Source organism: Anolis sagrei, chromosome 6 (assembly GCF_037176765.1).
Source record: "Anolis sagrei isolate rAnoSag1 chromosome 6, rAnoSag1.mat, whole genome shotgun sequence".
Lineage (NCBI taxonomy): Eukaryota > Metazoa > Chordata > Lepidosauria > Squamata > Dactyloidae > Anolis > Anolis sagrei.
The window spans coordinates 48804869-48817081 of NC_090026.1; the positions used below are offsets into that span (position 1 = coordinate 48804869).

Sequence of the window (12213 nt, forward strand, 5' to 3'; positions counted from 1 at the left end):
GTTAGGCAAGGTTGCTGCTGAGGTCTGAAGAGCAAGTTTCCTGAAGTGTTGGGTGGAATTGGAGATGATTCCAGTTAAACTGGACAATAGAGTTCTGTTAGTTTTGTTCCTAACATTTGTTTAAACTCAGATTTGTGAAAACACTTGTTAAAAATGATGTTAGAATTTTCTAGGTTCAAAATTTCAAATGCTCCTGTCCTACTTGAGATGTCTAAAAAAAACCCAAAAACCCTAAATTGTTGAAAGGTTATCTACATTCTCCTTTACAGAAAGCCATCCTGTTTGAAGGGATCCTCTCTTTAAAGGGCTGTCTACTTGCATAAGGGCATATATCTTGTATCCTGTGACATCAGAGCCCCTCCCCCAGCAACAATATAATATAATACTAATATTATTAATGATGTATTAGTACTATTCTAATAATGTAGTACGTTGTATGTGTTGGGACTCAGCCTGTGATGGAACCTGAGCCTGTGCTTGAACCTGTGAATGTGTTTCAGTCTCCTGATGTTTTTGTGTCTGATGTGGATAATGAGGGGGGAAATCAGTCCCCTGTTGCTTCTGATGTGGGGGATGCTGGGACTGACTCTGAGGTGCAAGATGGGGACACTTTGGTCAATGAGTTTCATGCAGACACTGATAGGTTTTGGTGCAGAGGGCAGATTCTCATGAGAATGTTTCTGTCAGGCCTTGGGAGAAAGGTTTACTCCCTCCGTCTGTGAGCTCTCCAGATTCTAGTTTGGAAAACAGTCTGACACCTGCTAACATTATTGAGGAGTCAGATAAGCAGAGTCAGCGGCTGGAGATTAGCCAGAATAGACAAGAGGCCCAATGTTTACGTAGATCCGAAAGAATTCTTCAATTAAAGCCAAAGACTGGGGGAAGACGAAACCTTTTTTGGGGATTTAAGGTTTGCCTGTAGAAAATCATGTCAGATCAGGCATCATTTGGAAACCAAGCACAAGTCTCATGAAATTCCTGTTCAAGTGATCTCGTCTTCATGTTTTTTTTCTAGCCTTTCAATTTGCCTAGCAGCGTCTGGTGTGTTCTTGCTTCTTGGTTTATTCCTGTCTGGATAATCAGTGCCTTGGATTATATTTTATGCTTTTTGAACATTGCTTTTGATTGCTACATTTGGACACTGTGTCTTCTTGCTGCCTTTAAATGCCTTATTGCTTTTTGGAATCTTATCTATCTTTACAAGCATTTATTTCTACTGGCTTTTTTTTTTTTTTTTTGCTAAGCTTTAATAAAAAGGGTTGTTCTTTCACTCAACGTGTGGTGTGTTTATAGTCAGAGGGGCTATTTCCTGTTCTGGAGTGCAACAATATAACTTGTAAGCCGCTCTGAGTCCCCTTCGGGGTGAAAAGGGCGGCATATAAAGTAGAAAATATATAAATAAATAAATAATAACAGCTTTACCACACCAGGGAGGTTAGTTAATTTAAATTATAGAAATGATTTGTAAATCTGTATCTCAGCAAATTAATTTGCACACATGTATATTTTATGCCAAGCTGTCCCATTTTTTAGGTTGATGCTTAAGTAGAACTTGATTATAGGACTCCAATGAATAGTCTCCTTTTGTCTCACTCAGACTCTCTTGTTCTCTTTGTGGCATTTGGAAAGAAAGGATTTGAGAGTGATGTAGTTCTGATTCTTAAATTTACTGATTGCTTCTTACAGACCTTTCTTTCTTACAATCTCTCTGTTTCAATCTCTGTCTTATTCTTTTTGAGTGCAACCACACTGTGGAGTGAATGCAGTTCAACACCCCTTTAACTACCATGGCTCAGTGTTTTGGGATCTTCGAAACTGTAGTTTGATGAGTTACTGGGACTATTTGACAGAGATCCTTTATAAAACTACAGCTCCCTAGATTCCATAGCATTGAACCATGCCTGATAAAATGATGTCAAACTGCACTGATTGTATAGTGTAGATAGGGGGTCCTCAAACTAAGGCCCGAAGGCCGGATGCGGCCCTCCAAGGTCATTTACCCGGCCCTCCCTCAGGGTCAACCCAAGTCTGAAACTATTTGAAAGCACACAACAACAGCAATTATATCTCATCAGCCAAAAGTAGGCCCACACTTCCCATTGAAATACCAATAAGTTTATATTTTTTTAAAATTGTTCTTCATTTTAATTATTGTATTGTTTTTAAGCGTTATTTGCACTGCAAATAAGATATGTGCAGTGTGCATAGGAATTCATTTTTTTTCTAAATTATAATCCTGCCCTCCAACAGTTTGATGGACTGTGACCTGGCCCTCTGTTTAAAAAGTTTGAAGACCCCTGGTGTAGATGCATTGTTTGTGGCATTTGGGAAGAAATGACCTGAAAACCTGGTATCCCTGATCTTTTTAAAAAATTGAGTCCGCTTCAGGGTTTAGTCTGAACTTCTATAGTTCTGAATCCATTTGGTGATAGGCTGTGCCACTTTGGATAGGCTCTTTATAGATTTGGAGTAAAACCCATAGTGTATTTAATGTTTTGTTGAAGGCTTTCATGGCCGGAATCACTGGGTTGTTGTAGGTTTTTTTGGGCTATATGGCCATGTTCTAGAGCAGTGTTTCTCAACCTTCCTAATGCCACGACGCTTTAATACAGTTCCTCATGTTGTGGTGACCCCCAAACTTAAAATTATTTTCGTTGCTACTTCAAAACTGTAATTTTGCTACTGTTATGGCTCGTTGTGTAAATATCTGATATGCAGAATGTATTTTCATTTACTAGAAGAAATGTGGCACAAATACCTGGTGAGGTTGCGGAGGGGGGTGCGGCCGGTGGGTTGTATTGATTTTGTTATTTGGGAGTTATAGTTGCTGGGATTTATAGTTCACCTCCAATCAAAGAGCATTCTGAACTCCACCAATGATGGAATTGAACTAAATTTGGCATACAGAACTCCCATGACCAACAGAAAATACGACAAGGGTTTGGTGGGCATTGGCCTTGAGTTTTGGAGTTTTAGTTCACCTAAATCCAGAGAGCACTGTGGAATCAAACAATGATGGATCTGGACCAAACTTGGTACAGATCCTCAATATTTCCAAATGTGAACACTGGTGGAGTTTGGGAGAAATAGAGCTTGACATTTGGGAGTTGTAGTTGCTGGGATTTATAGTTCACCTACAATCAAAGAGGATTCTGAACCCCACCAACAATGGAATTGGGCCAAACCTTCTACACAGAACCCCCCATGACCAACAGAAAATACTGTGTTTTCAGATGGTCTTTGGCAACCTCTCTGACACCTCTTCGCGACCCCTCCACGGGTCCCAACCCCCAGATTGAGAATCACTGTTCTAGAGGCATTCTCTCCTGACGTTTTGCCTGCATCTATGGCAAGCAACCTCAGAGGTTGTGAGGTCTGTTGGAACTAGGAAAATTGGGTTTATATATCTGTGGAATGACCAGGGTGGGACAAAGAACTCTCGTCTGTTGGAGCTAGGTGTGAATGTTTCAACTGACCACCTTGATTAGCATTTGATGGCCTCTAGAACATAGCCATATAGCCTGAAAAAACCTACAGCAACCATAGTGTGTTTGTTAACTTGTAAACATAGAAGCCCTCAGTCGTTGCTGCTCAATTTCTTCACATACAAAAATCCCTGTCGACCTGCCAAGCTCTGTTTGCTCCGTTTTCCTTGCCAGCATCTTAAACAAAGACTCTAAATGTGAGAAAACAGCATCAATCAGGTGGTTAGGAAAGGCTTTGTCATCCCCGCTCTGTGGAGCAATGCTTGCAAGGCTGAGAAATGAATGGCTGCAAAGTTTCCAGGTTCTGGCTTAGTCACGTTGTGACTTGACTATTGATGCTTACAGCCCTCTGTCCCAAGCTGGTGACTTGGTTGCTGTCATGTGCTCACAGCAGCCTTTTTCCCAGAACTGTTGATCCAGAGAAGGAAGAACCTGACCACCTTTGAGATGTGTAGTTTGATCCAAAGAAGGAAGAACCCGACCACCTTTGAAATGTGCAGTTTTAAAGGACTTATAGCTAGAGAATAAAGCTTTGTGGCTGCATCATTCCTAACATCAAGGTGAGTCCTTTGGTAATGCTGCCTCAACCTGTCACAGCACTGAGAGATCTGTTTGCACAACTATGCCGCTGTGTCATAGTTGTGCTGTGTGTGCTTTTGATTTGTTTGAAAACAGTACAAAGGGAATAGGGTTGTAACATGGAAGATTTTGCTTTCAACCCTGGGAATAGTTTTAGACGATTTAAGAGCTTTTCTGTGCCTTTGTTTCCATATTTTATTCCAGTCGTAATACAAGTTGGGCATGGAAAAAGTTATCATTGCATCTCGGAGACCTGTGATTTTTTAAAAACTAAGTATTTGAAGTGTTTTGCTTTCCACCACTTGAGAAATGACCTCCTTCAGCAAAATTTGCCTCCCTTCCCCTTAGCCACTTGTCTGTCTTTTCTTCCCCTGTTTGTTCGCAAAATCAGTCAGTGCCTCAGAGGCACGGCTCACTCTGGCTCTCAGCCTAATGTTTTTCAAGAGGAAGGACATTTATTTGTCGGCGGCAGCCCAGCCTTCTGTTATGGAAAGTGCTGAGGCAACAGGATATCGATTCCAGGTTTGTTGGGAACAGCAGCAGAGGATTGTCAGCAAACAACATGAAATTGTGGTGAGATCCAGTCAATAGTTGGTCTCTTACGTATTGGAGTATGTATATAAATATTGGGATTTGAAAGGAAACGCAAATAGTTTTGGAGTCAGATGCCAAAGTATAGGAAAGTTACTTTTTTTGGACTCCAGCTCCCGTAATCCCCCAGCCAGTGTCAGGACTGGGGAAGCTGTAATCCAAAAAAGTAACTTTTCTGAACAGTACTTACGAAATCTACACTAGAAGAGTATGCTGCTGCATTAATGAGATACAGTAGACTCAGTTAACTGGAACTCTCAAGCGACTAGTAATAATTTATGATTGCCATTTAACTAAAATAGTATACCATGTTCACAAAGCTGTTTTTATAATACAGTCAAATTGTGTGACATTAGGTTTGGCTTGTTTTTATTTACATTTAATTACTTTCTTTCTATATTAATTTCAAGTCATTATAGATTTTATGGTATGGTAAGGCATGGGGTGAATTATTATGCCTATTTCAAATAGTAATTTTCAGGCAACCAGAAGCTACATTTATCCAATACTAGCCGTCCCCTGCCACCCATTGCTGTGGTTCAGTTTGGTGATCTGGAAAATAATGAGAAAGTATTCGTTTCTAATATATGTAATTTCTTTATGCTTGTGGGTAAACAGTATTTCTTGCTGTTTCTTTGTCATTGTTGATGTGGAGAGTGTCTGGTTTGCCTACTCTGGAACATGCAACTTATCATTGTCCTTCTTTAGGGACCCCTTTCTATCGATGATAATGTTTCTGTGTGTGTGTGTGAATCATATATATCTATATCTATGGCTCTTTGCCAGGAGGGCTTTGATTGTGTTTTCTTGCCCTGGTGAAGGGACTTGGACTGGACTACCTTAAGTATGGGGGGTTCTGTGTGGGAAGTTTGCCCCAATTCTGTCGTTGGTGGGGTTCAGAATGCTCATTGATTGTAGGTGAACTATACATCCCAGTAAATACAACTCCCAAATGTCAAGGTCTATTTCCCCCAAACTCCATCTGTGTTCATATTTGGGCATTTTGAGTATCAGTGCCAAGTTTGGTCCATATCCATCATTGTTTGAGTCCACAGTGCTCTCTGGATGTAGGTGAACTACAAACTCCCAAATTTATTTACTTTACTTATATACCACTGTTCTCAGCCCGAAAGTCCATGCCCACCAAACCCTTCTAGTGTTTTCTGTTGGTTATGGGAGTACTGTCGTGACCCACAGAACACAGAATGTCTTAAACAGCAGTTGAGGTGCAAAATAGTAGTATTTTAATGCAAAACAAACTAAATAAGGCACTTTAAAAGTCAGTGCAAACAGTTCAAAAGATGTTTTCAAACAGGAACACAAAATGCTAGATAAGCAGGCTTGAATTGCAGCCAAGAAATAACAAGAGATACGATGAACTAGGAGCAGAATACAAAACAAAACAGTCTTTAAGGGTTGCAAGGCATGGAGCAAAATCCAGTAGGCAAACGCGTAGTCAGTCAGTTCCAAGGGTCAAGAAGCCAGATGTACACTCACCCCTGTAATCTGCTTCCATAGCCTCCTCTGGCCTGAATCCTGCAAAGTCTTCTTCATCACTGGGAGCCAGAAAGATGTCACGAATGCGTTTCAGCTGGTGCTGATTCTCCTCTGTTTCTGCATCACTCCTTCTTCTTCTCCTACTACTAGTAGTAGGTATGGTGTCAGAATGCTGACTCACAACAAGTACTGTTTACCAAGTTTGGTTTGAATTCCATCATTGGTGGAGTTCAGAATGCTTTTTGATTGTAAGTAAACTATAAATCCCAGAAATTACAACTCCCAAATGACAAAATCATTTTTTTAGTGATGGTCACTCCTTGAGTGAGTAGGTGTCTTGTGGCCAAATTTGGCGGCAATTCGTCCAGTGGTTTTTGAGTTCTGTTAATCCCACAAACGAACATTACATTTTTATTTACATAAATTGTATATCTGATTTCCCAATAAATCCATTTCAATCACAGCTGAATATTTAATGCTCCAATTGTTTACAATGGATATGTTATGATATGTTTTAAGTCCCTTGTGGCTAGAATAGGCTCTCAAACTAAAAGCCATCCATCAAATTAATTTCTTGAGAACAGGAGGAGATAGCCTCAAGGAAGTTTTAGAAGCCAGAATTGGCAGTGTCTAGAAAACAGTTTATGCTTGGGAGCAGTTCAGAGTGAAAGCGGTTCCGAACATGTGGACAGAGACTGAACTTAATTCAGCCTTGCTAACTCTCTTTGGGTCCTTTCACACAGCCATATAACCCAGAATATCAAGACAGAAAATCCCACAATATCTGCTTTGAACTGGGTTATCTAAGTCCACACTGCCAAATATTCCAGTTCAAATCAGATATTGTGGGATTTTCTGTCTAGATATTCTGGGATGTATGCCTGTGTGGAAGGGCCCTTAGAAGCCTTGCAGATATGTTAGGAGTACAGATTTTGCTACCTGAAAGCAAAGGAGGGATTCTTCTTGAACACTAAGACCCTCCATGCTAGAGTTGAATCCTGGCATTGAAAACAGACTACAGAACTCATCCATCATGTATTCCACTTTTACTTGCAGTATATGTATTATAAAGACCTTGAAGAATTGCCTCCAGCCAAAAGTCTGCCCAGTGACAGAGATTTACCAAAGAAAGCTATACTTGCTAGCCAATGAATGCACTGCTAAGTTAGTTTCTATTTTGCAAAATTTTGTGGTTCTCAATCAGCCACAATTTCATGTTGTCGGAACAAAATGTAAAAAGTTGCCTGTGCCCAGCCTTTAGTAAAGCAGAAAATCTCCCAGTACAGGAAAGTTACGAACAAGACAGACTACCTATCCGAAGTTTAAGATCTTCAGGAGAGGCCCTGCTCTCGATCCCACCACTATCACAAACACGGTTGATAGGGACGAGAGACAGGGCCTTCTCAGCAGTGGCCCCCCGTCTATGGAACACCCTCCCTAGAGATATCAGATTGGCCACCTTCCTCTTGTCTTTTAGAAGGAAAATCAAGAGCTTGTTATGGGACCAAGCATTTATTCAGTGAATAGCAAGTGGAAGATCACACATTATGGCAATGAATTGACACAAACTGGTTTTTGGATTTTGATTTTAATGGATGTGTCTTAATAATGTGGTTTTAATTGTTGTTTATTTATCTATATAAATAAAAATGTAATGTTCGTTTGTGGGATTAACAGAACTCAAAAACCACTGGACGAATTAACACCACATTTGGACACAAGACACCTAACAACCCAATTTATGTCCTTCACTCAAAAAAATTGATTCTGTCATTTGGGAGTTGTAGTTGCTGGGCTTTATAGTTCACCTACAATCAAAGAGCATTCTGAACCCCACCAATGATGAAATTGAACCAAACTTGGCACACAGTTCTCCCATGACCAACAGAAAACACTGGAAGGCTTTGGTGGGCAGTGTCCTTTGGTTTTGGAGTTGTAGTTCACCTACATCCAGAGATCACTTTGGACTCAAACAATGATGGATCTGGACCAAACTCTACACGAATACTCAATATGCCCAAATGTGAACACTAGTGGAGTTTGGGGGAAATAGAATCTTGACATTTGGCAATGGTAGTTGCTGGGATTTATAGTTCACCTACAATCACAGAGCATTCTGAACCCCACCAACGATAGAATTGGCGGTATACAAATACAGTAAATAAATAAATAATAAATAAGCTTCGGATAGCATAGAGATAGATTAACACTGCCGTGGTTTTTGTTTTGCAGTCTGTGTTCTTATTCAGAAGATTTCACCTTACTTTCCATCCCTGTGATAATTGGATTTTGAAAAAAAGGCTTGTTGTGAAAGCAAGGACTGATGCTAAAGCTTCAGTGGAGACACCTTTTCCCCATGATAATTGTTTCAGGAGTGAATTTCCCCTTCCTAGGGCTAGACTTCTCTCAATGTATTGTGGAAGGCTTTCATGGCCAAAATTGCTGGCTTGTTGTGTTTTCCGGGCTGTATGGCCATGTTCCAGAAGCCAGGACGTCAGGAGAGAATGCTTCTGGAACATGGCCATACAGCCTGGAAAACTCACAACAACCCAGTTTATTTATTTATGTCACTTTTATCCTGCCCATATCAGCCCAAAGGTGACTCAGGGCAGCGTACAAATCAGCACAATTAGATGCCATATAAAAATACATACATTAGTTTAAAGCAAAAAAAAAAAATCGCATCACAATACATTTAAAAAACATAAAAGCAATAAACAATAAAAATTATAAAAACTATGTCTTCTTGTTCAAATCCTCAACCATTCAATCGTCTTAGCTGTTCCTAGTCCATATTGCAATTTAAGTTTATCTGGTCATGCTGAAGTTTCAAACAATTGCTCAAAGAGACAAGTTTTCACTCTTTTACGGAAGGTCAGGAAGGAGGGGGCTGATCTAATATCCCTAGGCAGGGAGTTCCATAGCCACCACAGAGGAGGCCCTGTCTCTCATCCCTGCCAGACATGCTTGTGAAACATAACATTGATTTGTTGCTACATCATAACGGTAATTTCGCTACGGTTATGAATCATAATGTAAATATCTGATATGCAGGATGTATTTGCATTCACTGGACCAAATTTGGCACAAAACCCAATATGCTCAAATTTGAATACTGGTGGAGTTGAGGGAGGGATTGATTTTGTCATTTGGGAGTTGTAGTTGCTGGGATTTATAGTTCACCTACAATCAAAGGGCATTCTGAACTCCACCAATGATGGAATTGAACCAGACTTGGTCACACAGAATTCCCATGACCAACATAAAATACTGGAAGGGCTTGGTGGACATTGACCTTGAGTTTTGGAGTTGTAGTTTGCCTACATCCAGAGAGCGCTGTTGACTCAAACAATGATGGATCTGGACCAAACTTGGCATGAATACTCCATATGCCCAAATGTGAACACAGATGAAGTTTGGGAAAAATAGACCTTGATATTTGGGAGTTGTAGTTGCTGGGATTTATAGTTCACCTACAATCAAAGAGCATTTTGAACCCCACCAACAACAGAATTGGACCAAACTTCCCACAGAAAACCGCCATGACCAACAGAAAATATTGTATATTCTGATAGTTTTCGGTGACCCCTCTGACCCCCCCCCCCCTCGCGACCCCCCCAGGGGTCCCGACCCCCAGGTTGAGAAACACTGATTTAGGGCTTTATAGGCTAAAGCCAGCACTTTGAATTGTGCCCGGTATCAAACTGGCACACTCCAGTTTCTCACCCACATTCTTAACTATCCATCGTTTGTAAATCGGGTGTTCACACGGATAGACTGTTTTTTATTTATACAGTTTAACTTTCTTTTGCTGGGATATAACTGTAAGACCTTCAGTTTCAGCTGCTCATTCTGCCATACTTATCAGTTCCAGTCAAGAAAAATGTGATTCCGCACAAGTAACTGAACATCCTGTCTCTCTGATGGATGTTATGTTAATCTGTAGATATAAGCAACGACTAGATTTGGTTTTATTGATTCTTGTGACTGACTGAGAATGGAAAGATTTTGCAAAATCAGCACAAGACATGCCATTTTGGAAGCTATATCCCCATTGTATGCAAAAAATACATTCTACCCCTGAGCTACAGCCCCACCTCATTCCATAACTCAGTCTCATGCATTCCATGGGATTTCACTTGGTTTCTTGAGATGGAAGAAAACCAACCCGACCCGCCATACCATTTTCAGACTTCTGTTTATGAAAGATCACCAGTAAATGCAGGTGCTGTAGGTTATATTTCAGAAGAAGGGGCCGACAAAAGCACCTCTGAGTATTACTTGCCTAAGAAAGATGTTGTGAAGTGTATGGGTATCATTATAAGGCAACAGGTGACTTGAAGGCACAAACACGTACACATAGAGCAGGGCAAACAGCAATGCATTGATGGCTTTTTTTGTGCCCCTCTAGAACAGCGTTTCTCAACCTGGGGGTCGGGACCCTGGGGGGGTCGCAAGGAGATGCCAAAGGGGTCACCAAAGACCATAAGGAAACACAGTATTTTCTGTTGGTCATAAGGGTTCCATGTGGGAAGTCTGGCCCAATTCTGTCATTGGTGGGGTTCAGAATGCTCTTTGATTGTAGGTGAACTATAAATCCCAGCAACTACAACTTCCAAATGTCAGGGTCTATTTTCCCCCAAACTCCATCAGTGTTCACATTTGGGCACATTGAGTATCTGTGCCAAGTTTAGTCCAGATCCATCATTGCTTGAGTCCGCAGTGCTCTCTGGATGTAGGTGAACTAGGTAGGTAAAGGTAGTCCCCTGACATTAAGTCCAGTCATGTCTGACTCTGGGGTGTGGTGCTCATCTCCATTTCTAAGCCGAAGAGCCAGCGTTGTCCGTAGACACCTCCAAGGTCATGTGGCCGGCATGACTGCATGGAGCGCCGTTACCTTCCCACCGGAGCGGTACCTATTGATCTACTCACATTTGCATGTTTTCGAACTGCTAGGTGAACTACAACTCCCAAATTCAAGGTCAATGCCCACCAAACCCTTATGTTGGTCATGGGGGTCCTGTGTGCCAAGTTTGGTTCAATTCCATCACTGGTGGAGGTTAGAATGCTCTTTGATTGTAGGTTAACTATAAATCCCAGGAACTACAACTCCCAAATGACAAAATCAGTTATCCCCCTCCAACCTCACTAGTATTCAAATTTGTGCAAATCATGTATTTGTACCAAATATCCATGCAGTCATGCCGGCCACATGACCTTGGAAGTGTCTACGGACAACGCTGGCTCTTCGGCTTAGAAATGGAGATGAGCACCACACCCCAGAGTCAGACATGACTGGACTTAATGTCAGGGGACTACCTTTACCCTTACCTTTTTTACATCCTGCATATCAGATATATATATGATGATTAATAACAGTCACAAAATTACAGTTGTGAAGTAGCAACGAAAATAATTTTATGTTGGGGGTCACCACAACATGACGAACTGTATTAAGGAGTCGCGGTATTAGGAAGGTTTAGAAACACTGCCCTAGATGATAGGTCAGAGCTTTAGGAGAAGTGCCGCCTCTGGCTGCTGTGCTCAGCTTGTAAAGTTGCAGCGTTCAGAGTTCAGGAAGTCTCGTGACGGGTCTTGCCTGAGAGTCAAGGGGCTTAATCTCCACTCCGCCCCCTTCTCCCCAGGTAGCTGTGTAGTTTTTGCCGGAGGCTCTCCTTGTCCCGTGGTCCTGCCAAGGCTCTCCATCTGCCCTCAGCAGATCAGCAAGGTCGTGCTTGTGCTCCAGTGAGTGCCCAGGTGAGTGGTGAAGATCATCTGCTTGCCAATTCTGCCTGCCTGTGACTGGTAAAAGGACAGCCTCAGAAATTGGAGACTGGGCAAACTACAAACAGGATGTTGAGCATTCAGGTGAAATTTATGTTGTGAAGATTCAGATAGCACAGATTCTTGGGCATATGTTAAGTGTATTCAGAAGTTGGGAAAGGAATTTTGTGGCTGGTCAGATTGGGGAAAGGACACATTTCCCTGAGGATTTTCAGAGTGGTGTCCTGTAAACACACCTCCTCATTGGTATTCTGGACTCTGGATTGGACTGTTTGAT

At 41.4% G+C, this 12213-nt stretch overlaps 1 protein-coding gene across 3 annotated transcripts in view; it reads left to right on the forward strand.

The window, feature by feature from the left end:
• Positions 1 to 12213, forward strand: part of PLEKHM1 (pleckstrin homology and RUN domain containing M1) — a 71751-nt gene that overhangs the window by 14833 nt on the left and 44705 nt on the right. The window contains exon 2 of one of the 3 annotated variants that reach the window (XM_060781233.2): positions 11798 to 11909. The exons of the other annotated variants lie outside the window; for them this stretch is intronic. The gene's annotated coding sequence lies outside the window, so the exon portion shown is untranslated. The remainder of the gene's footprint in view (positions 1 to 11797; positions 11910 to 12213) is intronic. 3 annotated transcript variants of the gene reach the window in all.